Source organism: Papilio polytes, unplaced genomic scaffold (assembly GCF_000836215.1).
Source record: "Papilio polytes unplaced genomic scaffold, Ppol_1.0 DF824135.1, whole genome shotgun sequence".
Lineage (NCBI taxonomy): Eukaryota > Metazoa > Arthropoda > Insecta > Lepidoptera > Papilionidae > Papilio > Papilio polytes.
In genome coordinates, this window is record NW_013525069.1 from 2,272,895 (window position 1) to 2,287,312 (window position 14,418).

At 33.1% G+C, this 14,418-nt stretch overlaps 1 protein-coding gene across 1 annotated transcript in view; it reads left to right on the forward strand.

Moving 5' to 3' along the window:
• LOC106099299 (beta-arrestin-1) overlaps positions 1 to 14,418 on the forward strand; it is a 53,346-nt gene that overhangs the window by 12,350 nt on the left and 26,578 nt on the right. Inside the window, exon 2 of the mRNA XM_013277808.1 lies at positions 12,147 to 12,210. The gene's annotated coding sequence lies outside the window, so the exon portion shown is untranslated. The remainder of the gene's footprint in view (positions 1 to 12,146; positions 12,211 to 14,418) is intronic.

Sequence of the window (14,418 nt, forward strand, 5' to 3'; positions counted from 1 at the left end):
ATTTATTAAACATTGCCTTTTCGGCTCTCTGCTTACGTAAACTGTCGCTATTTTCGTAGTGAATTTAAATTTCTTACGGATCGCGACGTTTTCTGGTTTCTTATTCCTAAAATAGCAACGTGAAATGGATTTTTTTAATCAAGATTGAGGAAAAGTTCTCGTTTCTATTTTTGGCGATATGAGATTGTACACGACTAAGTAGTTGTTTATTTGATTTGATGGTTTATTTTAATATTTTTGAGATTGTTTGGAAGAAGCTTTTATGAAGATTTTAAGAATCTAATAAATTTACCAATTACCTACCATTACAAAGAACCTCGAGGGATTCAAAGACGTTACCTTAAAAATGTTTAATGTCTGAAAATTTAAACTAGGATTGCTTTAATGATGTATTTAATGTTGCTAACAACATTATTTACACTAAGTTTCATAAACATATGATACTACTATTATAAATGCGAAAGTTTAGATGGATGGATGTATTTTCGATATTATAGTCTAAACGACTGCACGAATCTGGATAAAATTTGCATATGTGTAGAACATAGTCTGGAAGAACACATAGGTTAGTTGCTTTTTTTAAATTCTATGCAGACGGTGTCGCGGACAAAAGTTAGTTAATAATATTTGATTATCTCTCAGCTAAATATAGTAGGCGCTACCAAAGTTGGCAGCGTCGAGGCGTCGGCTGCGATCTGTATCGCGGATTCTACAAAGCTCACCATAAATACACCGGATCTATACAATTACGCAAACGACATGTAAACAGTTGGATAGATAACGTCTGTTTTATTAGGCGCACGCCTCATCGCGTTCTCCGCCTTAATGCTTGTTCGGAATTTACGCGCGGATTTCTTTGAAATCTGACGGATAATAAAACTAGTCGATTTGTGCAATACACCCGGCCCGACTCAGTCGTTAAATAGTGTGTTAAAAATGTTGGCAAGACAAGAAACGATCACTGATACAAATAACTGAATGATCAATATGAATTGACTCGATGTAAACCTGAATTATACGTGTTTGATGTTTAAGTTACGATTTCTAGCTTTTGTGTGGCTGCAGTTTTTTTCAGCTGTCCATTCTGCTGTTATGAATTGTTATGTAATTCACCTTTTCAAAAGGTTCGATATTTTTTTCAATCTATTGTACAAGTACTACCGTGCATTTTTTATATTGGTAAAATTTCTTTGTTCATGTTTGAATATATTGGCAAAATGATTTCGGTATACTTGTGTAATTTTATGTGGGGAAAACTAAAATGTGAAAGATTGAACAAGGAATTTACTTTTTGATAACTCAGTAAAAACATTGAAATAAGTAGTATCCATTTCTTTTTATATTTACTAAGTTAGTGTTTTATTTCGGACAAAATTATTCAGTGAAAATTACTACAAGTATCTCTAAATCAATTCTACGTATTCGCGTCGCATATCAAGAGTCGAGAGACATTTTTACGTCTTTTAAGGCAGAAATACACATGCCAGTAAAACGGAGTAGTAGTATCCCAGATATTGGTATCCAGATCAGTATCTTTATCAGCGTACGTGCCAGTTATGGTCACAATGCGTCTAGAAATCCTTGTAAAAAGCCAAGAAGCGTATGAGACGAGACTTGTCAGTATGAAGTTTTGTACCCCCCCTAACCTCTTCAACTCCTTTGAAGTTAGCTGTCACAAAATTAAATATCGTGTTAACTATTTGTAGCATACAAGTTAGGGTTCACACATGCCTGTAGGTGGCGTGCAGTGTTGACCCTTGTATGTGTATTTCCAGCCTTATGCATAACATAAATATATTCGCAAACTAAAACCGAATGCATGAATTGGCCCCCATTTACATGTCGATATGAATTGTCCGCCATTTGTTTTAGTATCAATAGTGATACGACAGGTTTATCTGAGTACCCACTCGATACATTATACATTACGTGATACCTTTTGTCACCGATATGTACTCGCCGCAATTTGCAGTTGCTAGGCGTCTAACACATTTACTGCCTCCCTTGATGAGTTTATTTTCAAACAAAAATATTGCGGCACGGAATGTGATAATTTTTTTATACAAACAGAAAATAACAGTATGTAAAAACCTTTTTAATGTGCCTTAAGTATATTTGCGTCTAGTATAATGACGCCTTAGCTTTTAGGGTTCTACGGCTTAAAAGCTCTCCGCTTTAAAAATTATATTAAATTCTGTGCCACTTTAACGCGTCTAAGATAATGTGAACGTACGAATTTAAACTAAGTATCTACTGTTAGTTGATTTTACAGCATTAATTGTGTATTTCCCTTTCTTGTAGTTCATCGATGTCAAAGCTGATAAGCAAGTATTAATTTACTTAAGATGTAACTTTGTGCTTTATTTTGTCATTGCTCCATAGTTATCCTAATATAACAAAAATTATTGGTGATGATCAGTGACGTCATCGTGTCAAAACACTAGCTGCAGATGAACGTTTATATCAGATCTCACACTCATCTCTCGTATGCAGTCATTTGTCGGTCGTGACGCGCGTGGAAACGCTCCTATTTGTATGAATTATTCAAATGAGCCAGCCTTGCATGCAATGCGTCTTGTGACACACGCATGTCGCAAGGTATCATGTGGACAATTTAACATTCTTCAGTATTTTTTATTTAATAAACAAGATATTGTTGGTTGGAAACTGGTACATTTGACGGGATTTATGTATTTAATTTTGATCTTAATTGAAGGAATAGCGGGCGAGAGTGTATCTTAATTTATTTTCCAAGATCGTAGAAATGTTTGACCTCTGATCTACTTCAGGATGATGATATGAATTACTACTTTATTTCATAACTAGCAATTTCTCGCGACTTTGCCCACGTATAATAAAAAAATATCGCATATGTAACTCACAGATAAGTAACCTTTCTATCGGTAAAAGAAGAGGCCCAGTTTTTATGTGATTTGAATACATACAAAAATCCAAAAATGCAAATCTTTCCTCTTCCTAATATTAGTATAGATTGCTATAGTATTAAATACAAAACCTATATTTGATACGTAATGGTTTATATAATTGAACTCGTATAGTATTGATCCACGTTCACATTAGGGTAAAAATAACTCGCCCTGTATAAGTTCTGGCCACGTTGCAACTTAATGCTTATGGCTATTCCTTTATTATATTAGACTAGCTATTCCCGTGCGGCTTCAACCGCATGAAATTATGATAATTTTATTTCATTGTTTACATTTGTGAAGTTATCAATAGCAAATGTCAAAATGACTTGACATTACAAACCTTAGCAATCTTTCCCACATTAGGGTTTTTATCCAAAATATTAAACCCCTTAAGTTTAAAGCGTTAAAATATATAGCCTAAAGCGTAACGCAAGTGTACGGCTTTTTATTAAAAAAAGAATTACTCAAAAATATGCTGTAATTGCTGACATCTTAGGCAACAAAGAAGTGTGTGTTTACGCTTTATTATAATAGTATAGTATATAACACAAAATCGTTACAAATAAAATGTTCCTTTATATGCAAAATTTTTATTGTCCTATTTTAATTTAGTGAATGCATTCTCTAGAAATTATGGTCACAATATTTATCAAATATTTTTTTATATGACCTCGATAATAAAATAGTCGGCCCTTATACGTGATCGTTGTATGAATGTCACATTTATTTGGCTTCCGCCTTTCCTTTGTGCTTGGACCCGGACTGAATTTTATATAAAGTATGGAATAAATTTTGATATTCTGTCAACAACGTTGTTTATAAATAATTCAGTTACGATTATTGTTACGTAAATGAAATGGCCATGAACAGTAAAACGTCATAAAACATTGTCCGCAAAATTAATGGCAATAAATACAAAAAAAATTAACATTAAAAAACACAAAGGACTTTTCTTAAAGTTAATTATGCCGTAATTATTGGGAGCCGTGTAACAAAACCCTTATCTGTAAGTTTTACCCTATTAATAATTCGAAAGACAAACATTTTTTAACCTAGAAGACCAACCTTTTTCGTATAAGAGGTTATTTAATTTGTAGTCAATGCAAAAAAACTATAGTCTTACATTTCACATGACATAAGTCAAGTCTACATTTACAGTGGTATATTTGTGAATAACTAGGTGGACCGACGACTTAGTGCGCACGGCGGGAAGTCGTTGGACGTGGAAGGCGGAGGACCGCAATCTGTGGAGGGTATTGGGAAAAGCCTATGCCCAATAGTGGGCAGATAAAGGCTGTTGATGATGATGATGAAGATGATTTGTGAATGTAAATCTTTACCAATATAATAAAGCGTAAACACACACTACTTTATGGCGTAGGATGTCAGCATACACACCATATTTTTCAATATTTTTTTCTTTAATAAAAAGTCCTACACTTACGACACGTTTTAGACTATATTTTTTCACGCTATGAAACTTAAGGGGTAAATATTTTAGATAAAAACCCTAATGTGGGAAAGAGACCATAAGTTGATGCCAACATCAAGAAAGCAAGATTGCTAAGGTTTGTCATGTCATATTGACATTTGCTAGTAATAATTTGACAAATGTAAACAATAAAATAAAATTGTAATAATTTTATGCGGCTGAAGCCGCACGGGAACAGCTAGTAAATAATAGTTGCGCAGTATCACTTTGATTACAGTTATACGTCGTGTTGGATTACAGGGCGTCATAGCGCGTGCAAGGTTCTGTTAACGAGCGGTGTTTGTTTACAAACTTCCTTGAATTGAGTGGACCTAACCTCTGATGTCCACTGATGCGTGTTTCATTCAGTTGTAAATGCCGTGACCATTGACATCTGAGGTTATTGATCGTTTATTTATAACCTATGACAAATCGAGGAGTCAAATGAATCTCTAAATAGATTAAGAAATTGAATGATTTTAAATTAACATTTTAATAAAAATTCTTCAGTGTTCAGCACCTCGATGGTGTTAAGTGTTATTGAATAGATTTTGAGTAACAAACAAATTAGGAGTTGGTTATAATAAGTTTTTTTTTAAACTTTTCTCTACACTAAAGTAATAATTCGTAAACACACACTGCTTTGTGGCGTAGGATGCCTGCAATCACAGAATGTTTTTTTATAAGAAGCCCTAGACTTACAACACACCTTAGGTTATATATTTTCACGCAATTAAACTTAGTGCGTAAAAAATTTGAAAAAAACATCATATGGGAAAGAACCATAATATACAAGCTGCCAACATCAAGGAAGCAAGATTGCCACAGTACGGTAATTGGTATCCAATGTCAAAGGCCTGCGTTGTCATTTGTGCATTTGGATTTTAACATTTGCAATTGAGATTTTGACAAATGTAAATAATAATTTTTTTTTTATATAATTCCGTGCGGTTGAAAGCGCATGGAAACAGCTGGTAGTGAAATAATGTTTTATTGTAGTTTGTTTGAGTAGAATTAGAACCTATTCAATCCTTTAGCTGCATTGCTAAGTACTGATCCAAGCCAATATTGTTTCATTGTTACATTCTACAATAGTATTTAATATTCAATTACTTGTGGTCAATTAATATTTAACTTGCGGTTTATAATACACATATGTATACTATTAGATAAAAATTGTTTTAATTGTGGCACATTTTGTCTAATTTTAATAATATGACGTCACTGTGAACCTCAGGGACTTTAGTGTTGACGTCAATTATAAGGAAAGTGCTCCAAATTTAACTGAAGTTTGGAAATATAATTATGTAATGTGTTTGTGTATACGTAATGAGTTGCTGCTAATAATTTTACTCTTTTACCTCGTATGATAATTCGATTTTGTAGACTAAATGTTTGTTTGTCTATTGCTCTTTGCAGCATAAAGGCTTCTATTTGCGCTCATAGAAGGGGGACCTATAGAGTGACCCCTCATTTTGAATAAATCTTAATTCAGTGTGTTTGATAATTCATAGGTTTGTGTTTCGTAACCGAAATTGTTGGATATACTTTTTTAAATAAGATAATGTGTAAACTTTTCAATAATTGTAAAATTTCCGGAATGTAGAATTTTCATGTATCAAACATTGAAATTAAATTATTTGACAATGTTACATGTAAATAGATAGGGCGTTGTATCAAAGTTAACATTTTCTAGTTAAACAAAGACTTTATGCTCGGGGCAAGTTCCCTACTGACATTTATTCCTCGCAATTTATTATTTAAGTTGAATTACAAGGTGGGGTGAGGGCACATTGTCGGGTTTCCCTGCGGGCCGATATTCGGAAGTGGGTCGGCAGGGACCGTCCGGCGTGGCGTCCGGTAAGCGAAAATACAAAAACCTTTATCAAGGGTAACCAATTGTTCTTTTAAGTCAATAAAATCTTGATTAATGTGAAAAAATAAACTCTGCATATGTTATTAACACAGGAGAACAGGTCGCATTCTCTATTACACTAGCTGTTCCACTGCGGCTTCATCCGCATGAAATGTCAAATTCAAATGCACAGATGACAATTGCTTCCTTGATGTTGGCAGCAACTTATGGTCTCTTTCCCACATTAGGTTTTATATCCAAAATATTTACCCCCTTAGTTTAATGGCGTGAAAATATGTAGCCTAAAGCGTGACGTAAGTGTAGGGCTTTTTATAAAAGTACTATTCAAAAATAAGCTGTGATTGCTGACATCTTAGGAAACAAAGAAGTGTGTGTTTACGCTTTATTATAATAGTATAGACTATTTCGTATATTTTATAAATGAATAAATGAATAAAACTAGTTTGTAATAGTTATAAAAGTGTGACATTCTACACGTCTTCAAGTGTACAATTGTCTGTTTATTGAGTCCGACAATTATTATTAACAAGCGACACGCAACGTAACCGGTATCCCACGTCACTATTGTCGTGAATAATTCATCCTTGCGCGACTGAGAGTCGACAATACCTGTCTGTTGGTCACCACTGTGGCACGGGCACGTTCTACGCACTTGATTCCTATACGCAAAGAACTGCGTACCTGCGAATTGCCGGAAGCTTGTACGATAGGTCGCTGAACGTTTTCATATGCTGTCTGGAATTAATGCACATCCTGTTGACAAGCAAATTTCGCGCTAGTCAGAATGTTGATAAAATCAAAGAGTAAAGCGTTAATGCTTTTTAAAAATAGCTGTCGTCCGGGATTTAATAAAAAAATAAAAAAAACAAGGTAAAGAACTAGAAAAAAAAAATAACTACAAAGATAACAAGGTTGCTGCAAGAAACACAGCAGCAGGAAATAAAGGAAAAAAAAATTAAAAAAAATAACTTTCGCAAATATTTTTAGTTAGTTTATTATCTCTGTTTTATCAAATATGAGTGGGCTGACGTGTTTTTGTACAGATGTTACTCAGTAGGATTGGAAAATCATAAACTACATGTGTTTTATAAACATTCTAATTCTAAACGTGTTTAGGTTTGTTTGATCAACTTCCGATAGACTGGAACGTAAATCAAATCAATAGTGGAAACAAAACGGTTATTGGTGTTAGATGTGATTTTGAATTTAGTATTTAGTACATTGTGTGTCTTGGATTTTATGGTTGGAAAGGCTTTTTATCCAAAGGTTCACGAGAAAACAATTAAAAGTAAGGCTTATTTGTTTTCAATTCAATATTGGAAATACAATCAAAGTTATATGATATCTGATGAGTAAAAATACTTAACAGACGGTTACATAATCGATGTTTAATACATTCATAAACGCTCGATTATCGTGTCGTGATTGCGTTTTAAACGGCCCATGCGGTGCAAGAAAATGTAATTCTAAACGAACATTTAGTGATAAACATGGCTGCGTCAGACAAGGCAATGGACGTCACAGCACCTTTATAGGGTTGTCACGTTTTAAGTTGTATTTTAAATATGTAAGATGTATATTTCATCATTTACTATAGATCAACGACGTTTGATGGTTACTTAAATAGTTACTTTGTATAAATTTCTTATACTAAATCTACGCTAAGAGACTACCTTAGTGATCAATTAAAGTAGAAAATTCAAACCAAATCCATGGCGTTAGTAAATCTTAACGTTAAAGGTAAAACCACAGAAAACTTTCCTCATAACAAAGTCTGAGTGAAACTATTTTTGGCAACCCTAGCCGTAAAAGAAGCTGCCGGAATGTATAGCTGACATTGACTTACGCAATAGCTTAATTGTCGGGAGCAATGTACCGGGTTAACGGGTCACCGATTCGGGCACGCCGTATCGATGTTGCCTAACTTGCCACGCCTTGCTTTTTAACCTATTTGATACTACTGGTAAATGTTCTAATACCAACGTTTTTAGTACAAAATACAAATTGTCTAAAACTGAGAGCATTGTTGTTAATCTAGGCCGCTACAGACACTCAGTACTGACAGTTTTAATTGAACAGTACAACTGTCAGTTGAAACTATGCGTGAATAGGTAACTGTTAGAGCTAAGAATATGTAGGATTATGTCTGCAGGGGAATTAAGTTATCACAGCTTTCGAGCAGACTTATTGGAATCCAAAAGTGACACAAGAAGTATGTCAACTGCTAACAAGTCTTGTTTTTTATTTACAATTTTCACATTAACAAAATGAACGTTGGAGCGTCTTAAAAATGGATACCGGTTTAAAATTAATTTGCTCTGGATAAAAATGAAAGGACATAAGTGTTTGTGGTGTCAGTATCTTGCACAGCTGTCGTCCGGAGTGACGGCCGTGCATAACGCACGCTTTGATTGATGCAACTATAAATACTCGGCTTAAAACGTCTGTAGAGCTTTAAAATGTCACAGTCATGCTTTGTTCCTCTCTTTGGTTCGGTACATACAATGTCTGATTTGCATGACAACTTGATTACTTACATTTTTAAGCGCCATTTTAATACCTATAGTATTCATAAGAGGACGTAGGTCCCAAAGTTCGACTTTAAGACTTTGCCCATATTTATAGAAGTTGTAGTGATAAAGGTTTACGATTAATGCAACAACTTTCTTCGTATTTTTATTTACAGTGTTGATAAAATAACAGTATTTCAAATTAATCTATATCGATACTAATATAATAAAGCGTAAACACATACTATTTTGTGGCGTAGGATTTCAGCAACCACAGCATATTTTTGAATAATAACAATTTTTATAAACAACCCTACACTTACGACACGCTTTACGCTATATGTTTTCACAGTATTAAACCTAGGGGTAAGTAAATTGAAAAAAAAAACCTCCATGTGTGAAAGGACCATAAACTACAAGCTGCCAACATTAAGGAAGCAAGATTGCCATGGTTGTCATTTGTGCATTTACATTTTGACATTGGAAATTGAAACTTTGAGAAATATAGAAAATAAAACAGAGTTTTTATAATTTCGTATGGATGAAGCCGTATGGGATCAGCTAGTATATGATATCTATAAAAGCTGTGTCCGCGTAAATGGATGTTTATACAACTGAACTGTTGTTTCCTCTCGTGAAATCGTATTGTGTTACAAAGCGGTGTATTGTTTGTGGGCTGGCTGGTGACGTTATATGGGCTCTGACGTCATGCAGGCGAGGTCGCAGAGTGCATGCGTGCAGTAGGCTTTCCGCACTTCCGCCTTGCACCGATATACGTCACGTAAGGGTTGCCAAGGACAATTTTAATGTTAGTTTCACGTGATAGGTCAAACTAGCTTATAACTGCCATCGCATAATAAGTGATAACAAAAGCTAAGTCGAAGTTTGCAGTCTATTTTTCACATACATTCTCATCATGGAAAATGATGTGTTTTTCATGGAAAAGTTAACGATATATTGCTAATTGTTTTTCAATTATTTTTTTTTCGATTCCATTTTGGTGTAGACATTAAATAATAAAAATAAAAATTGAATTTTATTAAAGGTTATTGTTTTGTTGATAAAAGTAGGTCGTATTATATTTTTATTAACGATGTCCGGAGTCCGTGATCGAAATTGTTTATCGAACGCAAACATTGTTTACGTTAAATTTCGTAGATTGTTGTTATTGGCTATTATGTTTATAGACCATTACAAAAATATATATTATTACATCAGACAAAATTGTTTACGTTTAGCGAAAGGAAATATGATAATTACTATGTTTTTATGCCTTCACTTTTCCTTTTACCAAAAGCTACAGGTTTTTTGTATATTTTGTAAACATATTCAATGTGATAACATCCTCAATAAGCTTATTTAAATTGTATATAATAAAAGCCTTTTAAATTCAACGAAGGTGAGCACTCAATATAGTAAAGCATACGTGGGCTTATTGGTTTTCCTCGGTAAAAGCCTCCCGAGGTAAATGTAGGGGAAATGTAATTACAGGAGCCGGCGGCGTGCCTCTGTGTAAGAATACATAAGAAGAAGTGTTGCTTTATTAAATGTGAAGTTTTGTTCAGATATTTTAATATTACTAAAAAGTTGAGAGTCGCGAAACAAGTGAAGGAGTTGAATTAGGAGAGTGCTTATCCTACAATTCCAAAGTGGTATCTTCTATTAATATGTATTGCTGTCCCTTTTCTTATCTTTGATAAAAGAGAGAAACCAAATTAACACTAGACTACACATTGCAGTAGACTGCAGAAAAACATTCGGGTTAACTCCATACATATCTTGGATTTATTCACCGTCTTTGCGTTATAGGTTTGTAATATTTGGGATATCAATGAAATGGCGGTTGGCATCAGACTGATTTATCAATATAATTTAGAACTACCTACATTAAAGCCAACACGTGTATGTTAAAAACACATTTGATAATATCTTAAAAACACAGATTTTACTTATTACATGTAATTCGTTACTTCATAGAAATTCATTGAAGGTTATTTTTCCTTTTCAAGTCCTTATTAAATATCTAAGATCCTCTTAGTTAATTCTGTTTAAACAGTAAACAAAACGTTGAAAACTTGAGCGAAATTGAATCCCCTTAACGGTAACTTAATAGGTTTAAAGACGTTATACATCTAGAGTTGACCTCGTAGGTACGGCTAATCTCCGATGAGAGGGATTCACAGAGTTGTTAATACCCACTTTCATTACAAAGGGAACACTCTATCTGGAAGGAGAGCTTTATCTAAACGTCATTAGCGCAGGTACTCTATAGAGATATCTCAGTATTATTGCTATCTTAACGAGATCGGAACTTTAAGACGATCATGTTTCCAATTATTGTAACGAATCGTGAATATATATTTTCTTATAAATATTTTTGGTGAAATTAGCTGTCACTGGTTGGATCCATCTCTCTGTGGTTCTTCTATTGTATTAGTACTACTTTTGTCTGTGATACTATTTATTACATGGATTTCTGAATGAAAATAATTGGTAACATTATACTTAAGCTTCTTAAATTCGTGGTTAACAAAAGGTTGACAATTTGGGTACCCATTACTGATCTCTGTCACCATTAAATTTGAAAAGTTTTATCTTGTATCACATATTGATACAAAAATAAATATCTTATCAGTGTAAGGTTTTAAGACTGAACACCTTGTTCCTTGTTCCTTGAACATGTTTTCGATAATAATAAGACAAGTTTTTAATAAGTTAAATTTTATACGGTCTTAAGTGAATATTTTACGAATTTTAACCGAATCAAAATAAGAAGTTTCTTATTACGTAAACTTTAAGCTTTAATTTTCTCGAAATTATTTTAATTTGAAAAGTAATTTGTTAAGTCGGATTATTGTATTTCAATAACTCATACTCTTTAGATTTAAGATTATGAAGTTTTAAAATAAATATTTAAGATCGTAATTATAAAGTCATTTAAAGCATTCAAGCAAGGTAACACTTGTATAGTAAATTTAAATTGCATTTGGAACAGGTATTTTAAACTTTTTTTATTAATAATTAAATGCTTTTTCATTGTGATATTTGAATCAAACGAGATATGTGGCGAGAGACTTGAATTACTTTGTTATATTCATCACTTGTTCAGAGTTTACGATCTTTATTATAATAGAACTTTCGAGAAGTTTCCCCTCGTTGTCATGTACTTAATGAAAATGTTTCAACAATTCCACACCAATGAAATAAGTGGAATATCTTTTGTTTAACGTTCATCGCTGATAGATCTGTAAAATATACTATCTTTATTTCTCGAGAAGAATAAGAAAGACGACAATATGTTTTGACAGAAAACAGTAATATGAGAATATGTTTGTAAATGCTTGTTTTATTGTCCACAGGTGGATGCGAACGGCGCGCGCGCGTCCGCTCTAAAGACCGCGCCGCCCTGCCGCCAAATAGAACGTAAGTTATAGCTCATTACAGAATGTCAGCAAAGTATGATCTTCCATACTCTATCGACATACTCGTATTTCAATCACTCCCGTCTAGTAATATTCTATTATGTAATTTGTCCACTTAGAAAGTAGAGTTTTATTCAAAGTGTGTAAACAAAGGATAAGTAGTGGTATAAATCCAGATGTAATATTTAAGTTTCAACCGGTTTTTTCATAAATAAAATTTTGTTAATGTGCTTTGAATATGCAAATTAAAATTTTACGAAGAAAAATATGTTTTTTTTTAAAGCATCTCACCGTGATATGTAGGTTTTAAAAGTTCAATGATGATTTGCAGTTCATTGATAGTCTCCTGAGAGTTTTTTGTAATAAAAACGATGTCAGGCGAGTAATCTATCACTCACGCGATATTTACTCTCACAAGGATGACGACGGGAGCTAGGGACGTGCCCTGCATTAATCAGGGACAATATGTAGATAGATTAAATGATTTATATCAATGTTAATGCATTCAAAAGTAATCAATGTTGAATGTTTTATTGCAGTATTTGATGTATAGATTAGTTTCGACACCCCGACCGTGCGTTTTCACTGCTAAAACAACTGCAAAAACATGTATTTTAAAGACAATAAGCTTGCTATACTAGCTCAGATCTTATAACGGAATGTCTATAGCGGGCTTAAAAATTAAAACATTTTTTGTACATGTATTTCGTTAGTGCTAGTCCACTGTTTTATAGGTGGCTGTTTTTTTTGCCATCTTCTCTCATAAAACAGAAAATGTAGCTGTAATGTGTACGTCATATTGAATGATGAAAAGGGAGACAAAAGAAGAAAGACTTTTCATTAAAATGTTCATTCATTTACAGTTTAATTTGTTTAACAAAACATGTTTCTCATTAAGGCTTACTGCAGTCGTGTTCTCGTTTTCATTTTGTATACATTTCTTTTCATATAACGAACAAATACGCTTTCTTTAGTTAAATCCATTAATATTAGTCGACATTACTAAAGCCTATAAAATGAAGAAAATTTTATAATTTCGTCCGAAATTTTATGAGAATGAATAATTAATTCTATTTCGAATAGAGTTATAAAGAATTTTGGAGGTTTCAAATATAAAATTAGCTTTGACTCTCTGAATTACTTAAAGGTAATCTTGCTCCGTATCTGGTAAAGGCGTGGCTGCCGTAAACGGAATACGACGTGGAATTGCGAACTGTGAAGATGAATCTTCGATGACTATCTAGAAAGTTCTACGTCAAAGTACGAATATACATAACGTCAAGTATTTGTAACAACTGCTGATTTGATCTTGACAGTCAATCTATTTTCATCTTATTTAGTTTACTATTCCTAATATTATAGACAAGGGTCTTTCGGCGAAACGCTCGGAGCATCTTAAAGCTTTATTCTGATTTAATTATACATTTTCTTTTGCAATTATCGGTCTAGACAATTTGCAATTTAATATCGCTCTCAGAAGTTTAATAAATTAAAGACTAGAATTGCTCTATTTTATCTGGTAATTAAGATTAGAGGGAATCATCCAATTACTAATTTATTGGGTTCTTCCCATTAATCAGCGATTAATTATTAATATTATTTGTGCTTATATAAACTGTCAATTTATATAATATACAAGTTGAGATGTAGGTCGGCTGTGACCGTTTTATTTAATTAAGGGGCGTGCCCTCAATTTGGGTAATGGGTCTGTTATTTGGGCCCTGGCGTTGGGATAATAAATCCGAATTTCCTCTAATTATCACATGCTTTTGTTTTTGATAATTTTAACACCCTGTAGACATATAAAATAGTCGATTGTTAAATGTGCAACTTAAATAAGTAATACTCAATGGTAATATTTAAAAGATAAGTGTTATTTTTCTTACAGCGTTTATGTTAAGTATAAATCGCAGAAAGCTCGCTTTTATAAATGAAAGGAAAACTTAATCAGTAAGCTCTTATCCCTAATTTAAACAAGATACTGTTTTAATTAAAATCTGAAATCTAATTTCAGAGCTGTTTAGATGTTATTTAGTAAAGTAAATACAAGTTTGTATTTACTGTTTGTAATAGATATATGATTTGACGCAGAAACGTTCAACATTGTACGAAGCACTTTAAATAACCAATACTAATGTAGATAAGAAGTCGTTACATCTCAACTAATTACAGAATCACATTACGTTCGTCTCGTAATTTGTGAATCGAC